The 16143-nt window shown below is 43.4% G+C and overlaps 1 protein-coding gene across 1 annotated transcript in view; it reads right to left on the reverse strand.

The window, feature by feature from the left end:
- Positions 1-15916, reverse strand: part of Stard3nl (STARD3 N-terminal like) — a 36140-nt gene extending 20224 nt beyond the window's left edge. Inside the window, exon 1 of the mRNA XM_051168218.1 lies at positions 15787-15916. The gene's annotated coding sequence lies outside the window, so the exon portion shown is untranslated. The remainder of the gene's footprint in view (positions 1-15786) is intronic.
- Between the last annotated feature and the right edge of the window lie 227 nt (positions 15917-16143).

Consider the following 16143-nt stretch of genomic DNA (forward strand, 5'->3'; position numbering starts at 1 on the left):
TTCTCACGGAAGAGCTGGCTGACATGAAGTGACGGTGTCAATGTCTGCAAACCATGAGTAGGCTAAGTGACAAGTTTCTACAGGATATTCTGACTTAGGGGACAACAAAAGCACATGAGCATGTGTGTTTTCCCCAGGTTACTTTGCTGATGCGTGTGTTAAGCGCAGGTGATCCTATCTGAGGGAGGGGCCACTCAAGCAGTGCTTGCAGACAGAGCACGCCACACTGCGCAGTGCTTTCTTTACCCACATAACTGGGCCTCTAGCAAAACTATCCTACATATCATGTGGCTTCCTCAGGAGAAAGAGAACAAAAAGATGCTTTCTGCTTCCAGGGACTTGTTTGCATCTTCCAGGTCATTTCACTGCGTCTGTCACTGTGCTGGGTACAAAGTGGAAACAAATTTCAACCCCATCTGCTTCCACACAAAAGTGGCAACACCCAGACAGTAAACAGCCGCCATGAGGATCAACAGTGTATAGAGATGCAATAAGAAAATCCATTATTTTGTATGATCATTGGAAAACAACGGACTCCCATCTGTGTATTATTTTATGCAAATGCAGAGTGTGCCTTCCTATGAGGACAGACATGGAGGTTGTCCTGCTTATTAGTGGCAGCCAGTTCAGTAAACCAGCATAATCCCTACCTACATCCTAAACATTTGTCCTTATGTTATACCCACAGGTATGTGCAGTCCTCACCCTTCATCAAGGAACAGTCTCTTCACAACAGATGGAGACCATTACCAAAAATCACAACCAATCAAAATGCAGAGTTGTGGAGCCCAGTCCCCAGGGACATCTACAAAATCCTCTCACACCTAAAGCTCAGGGACCGATGCTAAAGACAGGGCAGAAAGACCGTCAGAGCCAGAGGACCAGATGGCTTGCTGCAAGACTGTGTCGCCTATGAATGTCAGAGCGACAGCCAGGAAGTCTCACCAACGTGACTGCCTTGAGGTGAACATGGACCATAACAATGAACATGCTAACAGAGAACATGTATGGCAAAGTGCAGGAGGCCTCAACCCTACACAAAGAACTACAAGAAACTAAGGAATACTGAGAGCAGGAGAAATCATATCCCCCAGGGAACAGTAAATTAATCAGTTATCCAGTACTAAATGGTCACCCCTGGAAACAAAGATACAAGTAACATTAGATAGACTGAGCAGCAGTTTGCCTTTGTGTATGTAAATATATATGTGTGTGTGCTTGTGTGTGTTCATGTATTTAGAAATGTATATGTATGTGTCTATGTATACACATATATAACAAGTAATAAAAAAAGACCATGAATTTGAAGAAGAGCAAGAAGGAATGAATATATGGGAGGGTTTGTAGGGAAGAAAGATAAGGGGTAAATGATGTAGTTCTGATAACCTCAAAAAATAATGAAATATATACTTTTTAAATTAAAAAAAAAAAAAAAGAAATGCAAAGAGGAGAATATCTGCCAATCTTGAAAAAGAAGAAAGCAAGAAGGCTAAGGATCTTAAAGGCTCTCCATAAAGCGTCAGTAATCAAAACAGTATAGCACTAGGTGAGGGATAAGTGAACAGATCATGGGATATAGTTGGGTCCCAAACAGACCCATATGTATATGGGCATCTGACATTTGATGAAGATATCAAACAATGGAATGAAGAAATAAAGCTTGTTTTCAGTACAGTATACTAGGAAAGCCATATAAAAATTGAAAAAACCTGTAATTACATCCTGTAAAAAACTAATACAAAGCCAAACATCTGTAATCCCAGCAATTGGGAGGCAGAGGCAGGTGGATCGCCATGAGTTCGAGGTCAGCCTGGTCTATAAAGCGAGTCCAGGACAGCCAAGGCTACACAGAGATACACTGTCTTGAAGAAACAAAAAAGACAAACAACAACACAAAAACAAACAAACAAAGAATGCAACAGCAGAAAAACCAACTGAAGGTGGTTCATGGACCTAACATAAACATTAGAATATGACGCATGAGAGGCATCACAAGCTGGAAGACGGGGCGGGAGAGGACAGCCAGCAACGCACTCAAATGTCAAACTAAAGCCCAATATTGTGCATGCTAATTGAAATATCAAAGGATTTCTATCTCTGTGTCTGTTAGAGCATGTGGAGAACACTTTTATAATCTTTTTATAGATACAGGTTTCTTAGAAAACACAAGAAACAAAATGTTACGAGTATTATAACTGTGCCAGTTGTCTTAAACCTACTGTCCAATGTGAAACAGTGTGAATGCTGATGGTTGGAATTCATGCTGGAAAACAAACCTTAATTGTGGCTACATTGTAACAGCAGGTGGAGCATGCAGGAGGACCATGTGGGAGGAGGAAAATCAGGAAAGTTGGCTTACAGTTCTCAGTGCAGGGATTATTTATGCAAGAAGCATTAGTTGATGCTAACAAGTGTTTTAAATGTAAGCAGAATAGTCTCAAAGTATTACCTCTTGAGTAAGGTAAGTTCTGTTGGGGGACAATATATTTTCATGGAAGAGACTTGGCAGTCAGCTGGACCAATGCTGGCACAAGCTCACATGATATCGGTATCGTGTTGCAGTGAACATGTAACAACTGCAGCATATGCCCCACTACACATGTGTAATCTGAATGTGGTTATAAGGAAGTAATCACACTCAGACAACTTTCCTGGACCCTACAGAAAAGGCCGTGAACAGTCAACAAAACAGTAAGTGCAGTGGTGCGAATACACTTAAAAACGAAAATGACACAAAGCACAAACATGAAAAGGCTTAAATTTAAAAAGAAAGGGTCACTGAGACGGGTCAGTGGATCAAACAACATGAAACCTAAGCATGCTGCCCAAGTTTGGTCACTGGAGCCCATATAAAGGTAGAAAAAGAAAACAAAATCCACCAAATTGTCTTCTGACTTCCACATGATGCCACCACATGGTGAGCCAACGCACACACACAGGCAGACATGCACCCAGCGTGCCCACACAGATTTGTTTTTTAAGTTTTAAAGAAAATGTTTTTTTTTTTTTTAAGAACAACAGAGAGAGATAGAGATAGAGAGAGAGAGAGAGAGATAGAGAGAGGTACAAAAGGCAATTGAAGAATTGATCAGCTTGGTGAACTTGTTACTTGAAATGCCCTCATGTGGGTGGAATGTTAACATCATTGCTTTAGTGAAAGCCTCTTCCGAGATGGGCTCTGGGAGCAAAGACTGTTCTTTGATTTCTTCCTCATGTTTTTCAGAAGCTACTATCAGTCCAGGCTAACTGGAACAGGGTCTCTGTAGTAACCACCCTCCATTTCTCCCGTCTCTCTCCTAGAAAGGCACCCTTTAGTGCTCAAATGGAGTCTGCATCTTCGGCTTTAATATGACATTCAAAATACTTCATCTCCACAGAGCATCTAAAACGCTGTTGTCTCAAACTCTCAGAGGATTAGTTGCCTGTTGGGGTTGTTGTCCGGTGGAGACTCACAGAATCCCAATTGTAGGCTACTGCCAATGCAATGCTGTTGGTTACTCTCCAGCATTTGACAATAAGACCCTATCATTGATGGCACAAACATACTTGAGTCATACAACATGGAAAACATTAGTGGGCACCGAACCAGAAGCTTCATTCCTACTGACTAGCCTTCATAATGCTGGACAATGATGTGCGTGACACTGGGGGAGAAATGTAATCATCTGTCTCACCCAGCTGTGAACCGTGCAAGCTGCAATAGTGCCCTAGCAAAATATGCTCATTGGTGCAATCGTGATATGTATGTTATGGGAGTAACCAAGTTGTTTTTTTTTTTTTTTTAAGTGAACTGTGAAAGAGGCCAAATGTCTGTGGCTAGACAGGCAATGTCAACAAGATCGAGAACCCTTGGCTCATTAGGTCATGGGCCCTAGCAGAGAACCTATTATTATGTTGCTAAAAGGACATTGTACTAAAGCCTCCTGATGACTCACGGCTATGCCCTCAGATTGATCCATCATCAGAAGCTTCCTCAGCAGAGGCTTCTTATTGCAAGACGACAATTAATGCAGAGAAGGCTCAGAAATGATCAGTGTGCAGAGAAGAAGAGAACTGAATGTTCAGCCCAATCTTAGTTTGCTTTCTTAGGTTTACTTTTGTAAGTATGTGTGTGGTTCTATATATGAGTAGATGCACATGCGTGCAGGTGAACACTGAGGCCCGACACATCTGATGCCCTCCTGGAGCTGGAGTTATAGGTGGGTTTATAACATACCCCATAAAACTGTGCTTGAAACTGAACTTGGGTTCTTTGGAAGAGCAGCATGAATTCCTAACCACAGAGCCATCTCTCCAGCCCCTTAACTTGCTTTCTATAGTTATTAACACCATGACCAAAAGCAACTCAGGGAAAGAAAGGGTTTGTTTCCTCTTCTAACTCCCAGGTCACAACTGAGCACTGAGGAAGGGCAGGACAGGGGCTCAAGTACGAACTTGAAGATAGGATCTGAAGCTACTACCAACTTCTCCTCCCCATGCACGCGCAGCTTCCTCTCTGATACCTCCCGAGCTACTGCCTAAGGTTGGCACCGCACACAGAATGCTAGGCCTTCCCCTATCAATCCTTTCCCAAGAAAACGTTCCACAGACTTGCCTACCGAGCAATCTGATATAGCCTTTCTCTCAAATAAGGTTCCTTCCTCCCAGATGACTCTATCTTGGGTCAATGTACAAAACTACCCACACAAGCCCTACCTGTGCTGTCTCCATCCCACACCCTCCCTCAAGGCCAGGGGATCATTGTGGAAGAAAGAACAGAAAGATTTGAAGAGCCACAAGCTGTGACTTCAAGGATAGTGCTTCCAGACCAAAAGAGGAGGCAAAAGAAATTATAAACTCACAGTGGTTGTGATGGCATATCCAAGCTCTGCACAGGTTTAATGCAGATAAAATCCCAGCTTAAAGGAGGAAAGCGAGCATGAGGACCCACCCCTACTTGATGATCTTTCGCATCTGATTGAAAATTCCTTTTCTTTAATGGTATGGTGCTTGGTATAGGAAACACACTCCAGAGCAGGTCTCACACCCATGAGTTATTGGTGTACAAAAACTGGACCAGTTGTGGGGCAGAAGCATGAAGTTGGGGGGGTGGGGGGGAAGAAAAGCTGGTTATGGAGGTGGGAGGACCCAAGAAGAGTTGGGGGAGGGGATGAGTGTGATCAAAATACACTGTATGAAATTCTCAAATAATTAATAAAGGCATTCGTTTTAAAGTTAGACCTCTCATAAACATTATCTTCTATCCCCCAAACCAGGATTGAGGCGGGGTTTACCACATATTCGTCACGTTTCTCATAGGCAGCCTCGTGAGCAGCCAACTCCACCAGCCTCTCCAGATAGCCGGCTTCCTACTCATTTACCGTCACATGACTTTGTTTGGAAGGTGGCTAAGAACTCCAGAACATGTCACTCTGGCTGCTGGCAAATCAACCCATGGGCTCCTTAGGGTCTCTAGTGTAAGAAGGGCTGTAGGAGGAATACTTGGGAATACATAAGAATAAATTCCACTGAAGTCACCTGAGACCAGCTTCCTCTTTCAGGAACTAGAGCACGTCAGTAGAAGGATGCGCCATTTTCATCTATGAGCAGGAGAATTTACAAGCAAAATTTGAATAGGTCATTTCCTATAATGGATATGCATACAGGATGGAGGCCACAGCTTTAAAAATAATTTTCTAATCTCTACCACAGATAAACGTCTGCAGATGAAATCTTAGTGAGCGAGAGCAAGAGATGTCAGTCTTAAAATACTAATGCCTGGATTTAAAAAAGAAAAAAAAGGCACTGCTACTTTTCTTTCCTTTTTTTCATGACATGTTTTTCACACTTATACAACAAACTAGACCTTCAAAGGACAAGAATCAGGAGCAACTTCCAGGATCATCTTTATCAGGCTAATTTGTGCCTCAGAAAGTGGAATCACATGAAAGAACAGAGAGCACTAAGAGATGCAATGCAACTATGTTTCCAAGAAAGCAACATATATCCAATAAAAACCTCCTCCGCCTTTCCTCCCTCTTTTTCTCTCCCTCCCTCCATTCTCTCCTCTTCCTTTTTTTTCCTCCCTCTTTCATTTGTAGCTAGCTCAGGTTGGTCTTGGGACTGCCACCCATCAGAGGATAGCCTTGAGCCTTCTGCCTCCACCCCAAGAGTTCAAGGGTAGGAATGACAGGCACACTCCACCATATCTGGCTGTAACAGGATCTTACTCGGTATCTGTAAAGACTTTAAAGAAGAAACATGCTCAAAAAGTTTAATTTTATAATTTTTAGAAAAAGTTAAGTGATTACAATATCAAAGTTACAGTGACTCAACAAAGATCGGGACATACACACATCACCTACAAACACTTCCAAATATCTAAGAATAGTCACTAATCACCAGTGAGGCCTTATTTACAGCTCTAACAGGAAAAGGTGCTAGCACTGCTGCTGGCACCATCCTCACTGCAGACAAGCATAGCCCCTATAGGCTCTCGCCAGCACCCTCACTGTTTTCTCAGTCACCTCTTGTCCACCAATCCAGTCTTTCTAGTTCCAAGTCCCCCTCCTCCCTCTGCTCAGAAGCAAAGCTTTCCTCCCGCAGAGCTCCGGCTGTGCTTGGGCATCTGAGTTCCTTGGACGGGTTGTGGCATTGGCACCTTTGCTACGCTTCAGGGGCACCTAGAATGCCCATTCTGCCTGCTACCTAACTGTCAGCAGCCTATCCACTGCTCAGAGACGTTCAAAAACGCTCTACAGATCCTGAGGACTCTGGGTGCCTCCATTAAAGGCTCAGGTGCTAGCATCTTGGGTCTCAATGTGGAGAGTCATGTAACAGACAGGGAAAGCATTAAGAGGCAGAGCCTGGTGTTGTACCTGGCTCACTGGAGAAAGACACTACTGCAGTTCTCTAGGACTGATTGGTTCTGAAAAGGGCACAAGATTGCAAAAGAGCAATCATGGGCTCTCAGTCTTCTCTTTTGACCATGTAGTCTCCTCTGCACAGAACTTTTTCCTGTCCACTCTTCCGTTCGCTGAGACAGTCAGGGACCCTTGCCAGAGGCTGAGCTATGGAGCGATCTGACCATAGATTTTTATCCTCCAAAACAATGAGCTAAATAGTCTCTCTCTTTTTAACACTGAGGTGGATTTTACATAATATAAAATTATAAAATTTAAGTGCACAATCTATAGCTTTGAACATATTCTCAATATTGTATAATTTTCACCTCTATCTAGTTCTAAAATATTTTCATCACTGCCAATGGAAATTTCATAGCAATTACACAGTAAGTCCTTACTTCCTCTCATTGCCCTGCCCTGACAACACTGACTTGCTTGGAATATTTCATATGAATGAACGTGCTGTATTTTGTGAGGAGCTTCTTTTGCTCACCACAATGTGCTCAAGATGCACCTATTCTACAGCATGCATTAGCAAAGGTGGCTAATGCTGTTCTCATGCTTTCTGTTGCTGTGGTAAGTACCAGAAGCAACTTGGAGAGGGAAGGGTTTACTGGGTTTACACTTCAGGCCAGGATGTACCACTGAGGGAAATCAGCGCAGGAACTCCAGCAGCAGTGGCAGAAAGCAATGGAGAGTGACGCTCACTGGCTTACTCCCAGGCTTGCATTCAGCTGCCTTCCTTAAAGAAGGCCAGGCCCACCTTCCAGGGATGCCTCTCCCACAGTGGGCTGGGCCCTCATACTGCAAAGTGCCCCCCAGAGACACGCCCAACTGAGCCTCCCTCAGGTTAACTCCAGACTGTGTCAAGGAGACAGCTGAAGCTAGCCAGGAGACCTATTTGTAAAATTATCCTATATCAGTCATTTTGTGTGTAATAGGTATAATATGTACAGGTACCTTCAAGATAACCTCTATTATATTAACTGGTCAGTCCTGAAAACCTATACATACAGGTAACATTATACAAACTGAACAGGCTGTACACACGCACACGCGCGCGCACACACACACACACATACACACACACACGCAAACATATGTTTATAACAACAATGAGAACAGAGGCCATGAATGTGACAGAGAGCAAAGAGTGGTATATGGGAGGACTTGGGGGCGGAAAGGGAGGGGAAATGATGTAATTACAAGCTCAAAAGATTAAACATTAATTTTAAAGATGAAAGCCAAAGATTTTTTCATGTATTTTCACAAGTTGTTCAGAGGTCTTTTAGGAAGCACAGTATCAAAAGCTCCTATGGAACTTTTTCCTACACATCAGAAGCCCTTGGAAATCCAGGTGTAGGGCACACACTCTAGGGGTGGGGCCAGGAGGTGCACAAGCGGAAAGTTATCCTCTCTACGCAAGGTCCTCAAAGCCACCTTGAGTTATATGAGGCCCTGCCAAAAAACAAAATACAACGGAAAAGTAAGAAAACAAGAACACCAACAGAAAACCTTCTAGAAGACAACTCTGTATCCTAGAAAAATGGTACACATGCCAGACATTCTATTTGCTTGTTAGATTTATAAACTACAAATCGCGCTATATAAACAGAAAGCGGGCTGGGGTGGCAGCGCACGCCCTTAGTCCCAGCACTCAGAAGGCAGAAGCAAGAGGATCTCTGTGAGCTCAAGACCATCTAATTCCACATGTCCCACTGTAGGACAACCAGGACTGCATAAAGACTGTCTCAAAAAATGAAGGAAAGAAAAAAAGAGTATAGAACCTGGGTACTTCCTATATAGAATTTTTTAAAAATTACATGTTTAGAATTTCAACATGCTATATTAATGCACCAAGAATATTTTGTTTTTTCTGAGCTAGGGTCTCATGAACTCCCTGTATAGTGGGAGATGGCTGTGCCCTGAATTTCCTACATACACAAGTATGCTTAGCCTAAAGTAAAGAATATTCATTTCAGTTTCTATTCTTGGAAAAGTAAGACAGAAAAGCATTGTCCCTATACTCATGTACAAATTATACAAGCAGTTTGAAAACAAGGTATAAAATAAATATGAAAAAGAAGCTTGAGTACCAGTTTGTGACCAGAAATGCCATCAAGAAAAGGCTTGCTGTCACTGGAGAGATGGCTCAGTGGTTAAGAGCGCCATCCTCTCTTCCAAAGGTCCTGAGTTTAATTCCCAGCAACTACACGGTGGCTCACAAACATCTGTAATGTGATCTGATGCTCTCTTCTGGTTTGCAGGTACATGCAGGCAGAGCACTGTATACATAATAATAAATAAATAAATCTTGTTTAAAAAAAAAAAAAAGAAAGAAAAGAAAAGGCTTGCCTTAGAAGAAATAGGCTTAGAATGACCTGAAAAGCTGCTACTTATCAATGAGGAGGAAGAGAAAGGCAACTTAAAATGGACTAAGCATAAGCATGCGCACCACCAGTGAGTCAGCCTCTGTCTAGGGAACCCAGGTGAGGGAACTAGGGAAACATCTGGAAGGCTGGAACATTGTGTGGACAAGTCAGAGGGAGCTGTGAAAAGCCAGCATTGGAATGAGCACACCCGTCCCATAAGGCTGGGCTGAGGCCACCAGGTCCTGAGGGCAGGGCAAACACCAAAGGCCAGCAGGAGTTCAGTGCTTCTACAAGTTGGCAGAGAACTTCCTTCTTCAGAGAAAGGTAAACAAGACCTGCAGGGTAAGTGGCTCTCAACAAACAATGTGAGGTACTGGCTGTGGTTGTTTCTCCAGAACAGAGACACTCAATTCCAGATTCCAGAGTCCATGTGTTCTCAAAGCCCTGTGAGGTTTTATGTAAGCACTGGGAAGCTATGAAAGAAAAAATTACCAACAATGCCTGTCACACTGAAAGCTGGCAGGCCTCACGGTCAGCAGCAGACTCAGTGCAGAGCATGTTAGCTGGCCAGCTTTCCTTCCACAGTCCTGTGGCTGAGAACACAAGACTAAGCCTGTGATGCAGAGGCCTTACCTGAATCCTCACGGCCATCCCTGCCCTCCACTGAGCATGGACCTGACTCTCATCTTCCACCTGCTGCGCATCTCCTTAGGTCAGCTCAGCATTTCCATACACCTCCAACCCGGCCCTTGGACTAAGAAGTGGGGCTGTGTTTACCTGCTGGCTTACAAGCTTCCTAAACAGGCAGTTAACTGTCAGTGTGCAGAGATGAACATTTCCACTAATGAAATCCCCAGGTTACTAGTTTCTCTTGAAAAAAAATAGGCAACTGGCAATATTCTCCAACTCACCAGATTGCCGCCTCCTCACTGGGCTTACTTTTAGACCAGCTGGCTCCTGCTGGCATTTATTTTTCTTATTGCTTATTATAATTTAAATTATCTTTAGATTTCTGATATTGATTAAGTCAGAGGGGCTGCATTGGATAAAAGTTAATTAAGAAGAACACTGCTTGCTTTTACATACCAGTATTATCCTTTTTATATGTTTTTATGTGCTTTTCAAGATAGGCATAATAATACTACAACCTAACTTAGAGGTTTGGGGAATAAAGACATCAGAAATTCCCAATGGGACAGGGCAAGAGGGAGATGAATCAGCTCACAGCCCTGGGGCATTTGCCACGTAGTTGTCTACCTAGGGGTAGAGGTCACAGATCGTCTTGGACATCGTACAATGAGACTTTTCACATCCCATCTGTCAGTGGCGCTAAGGATGAGACACCCTAACACAGCCCATCACAACAGCTCTGGACACAGAAAACTTTTCTGTGCTAATTACTAGCAACCATGTCAAAGCAAGTCCTAGCTGGAGAGACTTCTAACACCTCAAGAGCCGCTGTCATCTTTGATGAATTTACGACACCACAGGGACAGGAGAAGGGCAGGGGAAGCTGAGGAACAGCAAGGCATCAAGAGCACAGAACTCCTATACAGAAGACAGACTCAGTTCTGTTGGGCGTGGCTGACAAGCACTTTAATGCCAGCTCTTGGGAAACTGATGCTCCCTTTTGGACTCTACAGGTGCCTGCACATACAGGTGCATACAACCACAGCCCGACATACACACAGGCACACATAATTAAAAAATAAAAATAAATGTCTAAAATAAACGTTAAAAAAGGTTACTGAAATTACTTGATTCTGCATCATTAAATCAACAAACAGGAACCACTTAATTCAAGGAATTATGAAATGTATTTTTCTAAGATAAAAAATAGTATACTATAAAAAGCAATAATATACACTATTTGAAAAGTCTATTGTCCTGAGAGATACAAAATATAAGAAATCTATTAACTGCATTTTCAATTTAAAATGTTCTAAGCCAAATCATGCATTTAATAAAGTGAAGAATAACTAGTCACAAAACATTGGGGGGCAGGGGGTATGAGAAACTGGAGAAAACAGCAGAGGCATGTTTCAAACTGAAAGAGTACACAACCAGCCCAGCCCAGCTCCTGACCAGAAGGACCCTCCACACTTAAACAGCTGGAGTCAAAGACCCTGAGTGAGAACTGAGGCTTTGATCTCCATTCACTGCAAGACAGAAAGTATCTTCCATATCTAAGCCTGTTGACAAAGAAAGGAAGCAATCAGAGAGGCCTCAGCTGTCACCATCTGAAGAACATGAGCAAGTATTTGGGATTACGGATAGGAGGTAGCTTGATAGAAGTTATCCGAAGCAGATGGCATGGGATTGAGATAGGGATCCCATGCCTGCCCCACTATGGGAGGCAATTTAGAGGATTGATATCTGCCCTGCCCCAGGTTAACTAAGGCTATCTTAAAATATGACAAGTGTCTGTGTCTTGATTGATTGCTAGCCGGGCCTACAGATATTACATGTAATTTTAAAAACAAGAAGTGGCGCCCAAAGTAGTAGGCAGGTATCCACACTCTTAAAAATCGTATTTTGTCACAGTCTAAGCTTGCCTCCTGGTAAAGTTCTGAAGTGCATCCAAAGCTGTAAGTAGTAACCAGACCCAAGTAAGCAACCAAGAGCCCCAGGTCAGTCTCTCTGGACCTCTGCCTTTCCATCTGTAATAGTAACAATATTAATGCCTAGAACTATTTTACCACGACCTTTTCAGAAGCAAGGTGTGCTCAACATTTTTACATCTAAAGATTTAAGTTTCCCAAGCAAGGCCCGCTGGAGACTACAGGAGTCAGACCCAAGCTGAAACAGGAAGACACTTCAGTGGAATCAAAGCCAAGAAAAGCTTTCCAGCACTTCTTAAAAAGATAGTAATGAAAGCACAAATAAAGCTAGAGGGCTCTTCACTCTGAAAAAACCCACTCCATGTATTACGCAGATGAAGTCTTTTAAACTTTAGCCAACAGGATTTGAGGACGCACCCTTGGTAAGGCACAACCAAAGGGACAAAGGAAAAGCATGTTGCAGAGAAGGTGTCCCAAAAAGTGCTGTGAAAAGAGAAGGCTTCCATCAATGAGAGAAGAGAAATGCTTTATTGAGAGAGCCCAGGGCTGGAATGGACTCTGAGGTACAGTCAGAACTTTGGGCAGTCGCCAAGCAGAGTTCATGCAGTAGCACTGAAACGGCTAGGGTCCATGGTTACGGCACAGGAGTCACCATGACAACCATGTGGGATCTGATGCTGACAGCCTGGGTCTCTACAAATGTGGGCATAAGCCCCACAAGTATCCTTACAGACAGGGAGACTTGGTCTGAACATACAGTTCTGATATTTTGGGTTAAAGTGAAAGATGCTCTTTTGTATATATGTAAAGATCATCTGACATTCAAGAATTCTATTAACATTAGCCTAAAGCCATTAGATTCCATTTCTGTTATGACAGCAGGTCAAAGGGCAGCCAGAAAGCAAATTAACCTACTGATTTTAATTTTTATAACTTTACTATTAGTAATCTAATACAGTTTTCAAATAAGAGAACCTTACAACCAGCTGTCCTTCTTATCCCCACCCCCCAGTGGTCCTTTTTAAAATTTAGGACTACCTACACATTTCTCAACCATATAACAAACTGGTTTCTCAACCAAATAAAGTTTATAAACTGGTTTCTACTTTTTTTAAGTAGCATGAGAAAAATTACATCACGGAGCAACCCAAGCACTTCCTCAATCATGGGAAAACTCCACTTGCTACCAGAACCAAAGAACCAGCAAGCTGCATGCTGCATTACCTCACGTCTAAGAATAACAGGAACAGGTTGCGAAAACATTAACAATGTTTAAGTTTCTTTAAACTCTTTCTGAAATTAAAACTTGAGTGAAACTTTTCTAAGGTACTGGGGATTGAACCCATGGCTGCTCAGGTGTTTGTTCCATGAGCTACAATCCTACTTTTTTTGTTTTGTTTTGTTTTGTTTTTAATCAGGAGGCAGGGTCTTGCGAAGTTGCCCAGGCTGGCCTACACCTTGGAATCTCCCCTCCCAAAGTTTTGCATATAGTTGGTACCACTGGACTAGGAGTCACTTACAAGCCATATATGCCAATGGACTGGGAGTCACTTACAAGTGACAGCCTTCTAACAAAAAGGAAGGGTGCATAGAAAGTGCTGACATATACTTCTTCAGAAAGCAGGGAAATATAAGGATTATTTTAGTTCAAGGAAAACTACTGCCTCATCTTTGAAACTGTCTTCTATGAGTTTAGGATCAGTGAGTTTAGTTTCTCAATACTAACTTGCTGTACTTTGATATACGCAAACACTCTCTGCTATGGGATTTTCAAGAAGGCCACAGAACAAAATAAAATCCTAGCATGAAAACTTGGAGGTGAGCATTTGGCACTTCTGGCCACTTTATGTACTGAATGTTGGAAGCTGCTGCGCATCTATGGCTCCAGGGCCCCGTCTCCTCCGAAAGGGTCCAGCTCTTGAATTAGAAAATGCAACATCAGGAGCCAAGTTTTGAAAAAATCATTAACCTGTGGATTCTGCTACACACTTCAGGGAGAAGGGGTACAGCATGGCGCAGCGACCTGAAGTAAAGCTAACGACCCCATCAGTCTAGCTGAGATGACTTAGTGCTACATTTTCTTAACTGATGAGAAGTTTAGTATTTGCAATATGTCTGAAAGAAAAGGATGCATGTGACGTGCCCAGAAACTACAGGAACTAAATAAAGACAGAGTAATCCTGAGTCAGTAATGCAAGGTCTAATGGGAAAGGCTAATCTAATTACAGCCGATGTTCTTAGCACTTGTTTGGACAGAGCAGAACTGCCTGGCAGTGCTTTCCAAATGCAAAGCAGGTAAAGACTGTATTGGAAATCATTTAAGGCTAGGAGTAAGGAGGTAAAAGCTAGAGGTGGAGATGAGCAGATGGTTTGAGTCTTGCATACAGCAACAAAGACAAGGGGAAACTAACTGGGATGCAGAGCTAGAGAACAGAGAGCTGAGAAAGACATAAAATGAAGTAATGAAAAAACAAAAAAGCAAAAGCAAAAACAAAAAAAAATGAAGTAATGTAATGATTTCATAATCAGACTACACTGAAAGCTGCTGAGATTGTATGGGTTCCTCTGAGTGAAAAGAAGAGAGCCTCTGAAGTGTGGACTCCGCACAGGATGCCTGCCCCTCCAATCAACAGGCACTCACCAACCTCTCTCTCCCACCTTTAAGGCCATGCCAGACTCCCCTCCACTAAGCCTACACTTCCTTTCCAGCCTTTGCAATGTAACTGGAAACTTCCTGATCCTCCCATGACTCTCGCTAAACATTCAGTGCTCACCCAAAACATCATCTCTTCAGGGACATTTTCCTAGATCCCACATAAAGGACCATACCAATGTGTCTTACTGCTCGATTTTCTAGCATTCACTCCTATCTAAAATTATGTTATTTGCACATATATTCTATCTTCACCAAAAAAAAAAAAAGAAAAAGAAAAAATCTAAGGAATTGAAGGGCAGGACCCTTATCCAGTGTTTAATATTCAGTTTTCAACACCTAAAACAGCCTGTGGCATAGACAGACATTCATTGTGCAAACTGTCTAATGATTAAGTCCAAATAATAATCACTATCCTGAGAAGGTAAGTCCTCAGAGAAATCTTAATTTCATTCCTTTAATGCATTTGATAGCACAATCTTTAAAGGTCCACGCTTAGACATAAAGGTTTCAAAGAAAATTTTATTCTTCCTAACAATACAAAATATTGCATATGTATATTATGTAGCAGATACAGCATTTTACTTATTCATAAACACAGCCAGAATACTGTAAATTGTTGTCTTTCATCAACTCCTGCTCTAGGAGTGGATGGTGAGCGATGAAGCATAGGTGGGAATTACATTCGGACCTTTAAACAAAGACATCAGCCAGGACATGCTGGAGTAGCTCTAGTGCACTGAGAAGTCAGACTTGTTACTGTGTTCAGCCTTGCTAACCTTACCCAAACCAGTACAGGGTCAAGAGACTGAGTCAGTGATTCCATCTGTGAACACACAACTGCCCTACTAAGAGAACACTTAAGAAAAGTTCCACAATGTCCATCCATGTTCCAACCAGAAGAGGAAGAAAAAGAACGCTACTGAGATTTAACAAAAAACAAAAACCTAAAGGCAGAATGAGTGGGCACAGCAAAGTGCTGAAACCATGGCTAAGACATTCGTGACTCATGCTTTAATTTTCGTTTTGTTTTGTTATATCGGGGCTTTCCTGATGAAAGCACAAGGCCAGTAGCCCACAGTACCTGCGTGACCACACCAGCACGTCACCCAGGTCTTGAGGAGGGTGAGCGGCACCGGGCTGGACCCTCCTGGTGAGGATGGGAGTGGGCCGGGGACCCGCATCCCTCCCGCGCTCCACCGCGCACCGCGGCTGCACCCACAGGCCGCGCGGCCCTGGCCAGAGCCCCGCGAGCCCCAGAACCTCTGACACTTGGCTTCGCAACCTGCCCCGCAGGACGCAGGAAAACAACCTACCTCCTCCGCGGTGCGGGCCGCCCGCTGACCTGCAGACCCGGCTCCGCGGTCCCCCGCCGGCTGGGCTAGGGCGGGGATGCAGGGCGGGCCCGCCAGTGACGTCAACACGCTGCTCACGCAAAGACGCTGCCGCTTGTCCGGACCATGAACAATGGCAGAGGAGGCGGGTTGGTTTGAGGATCTGTCAGTCTTGTGACGACCAGTAGGCGGCTCAGGAAGGAAGCAATGGGCGGGCCTAGGGTGGAACCATCCAGAGCTAGTTAGGGTACCTGTCCAGTGTCCAGCTGCAAGGTTGTACTGGGTTTTAGCTTTCTCTGGGATTTTGCAGAAGGCGTCCTTTAGTCTCTTCCTTTAATT

Source organism: Acomys russatus, chromosome 3, assembly GCF_903995435.1.
Source record: "Acomys russatus chromosome 3, mAcoRus1.1, whole genome shotgun sequence".
Taxonomy (NCBI): domain Eukaryota; kingdom Metazoa; phylum Chordata; class Mammalia; order Rodentia; family Muridae; genus Acomys; species Acomys russatus.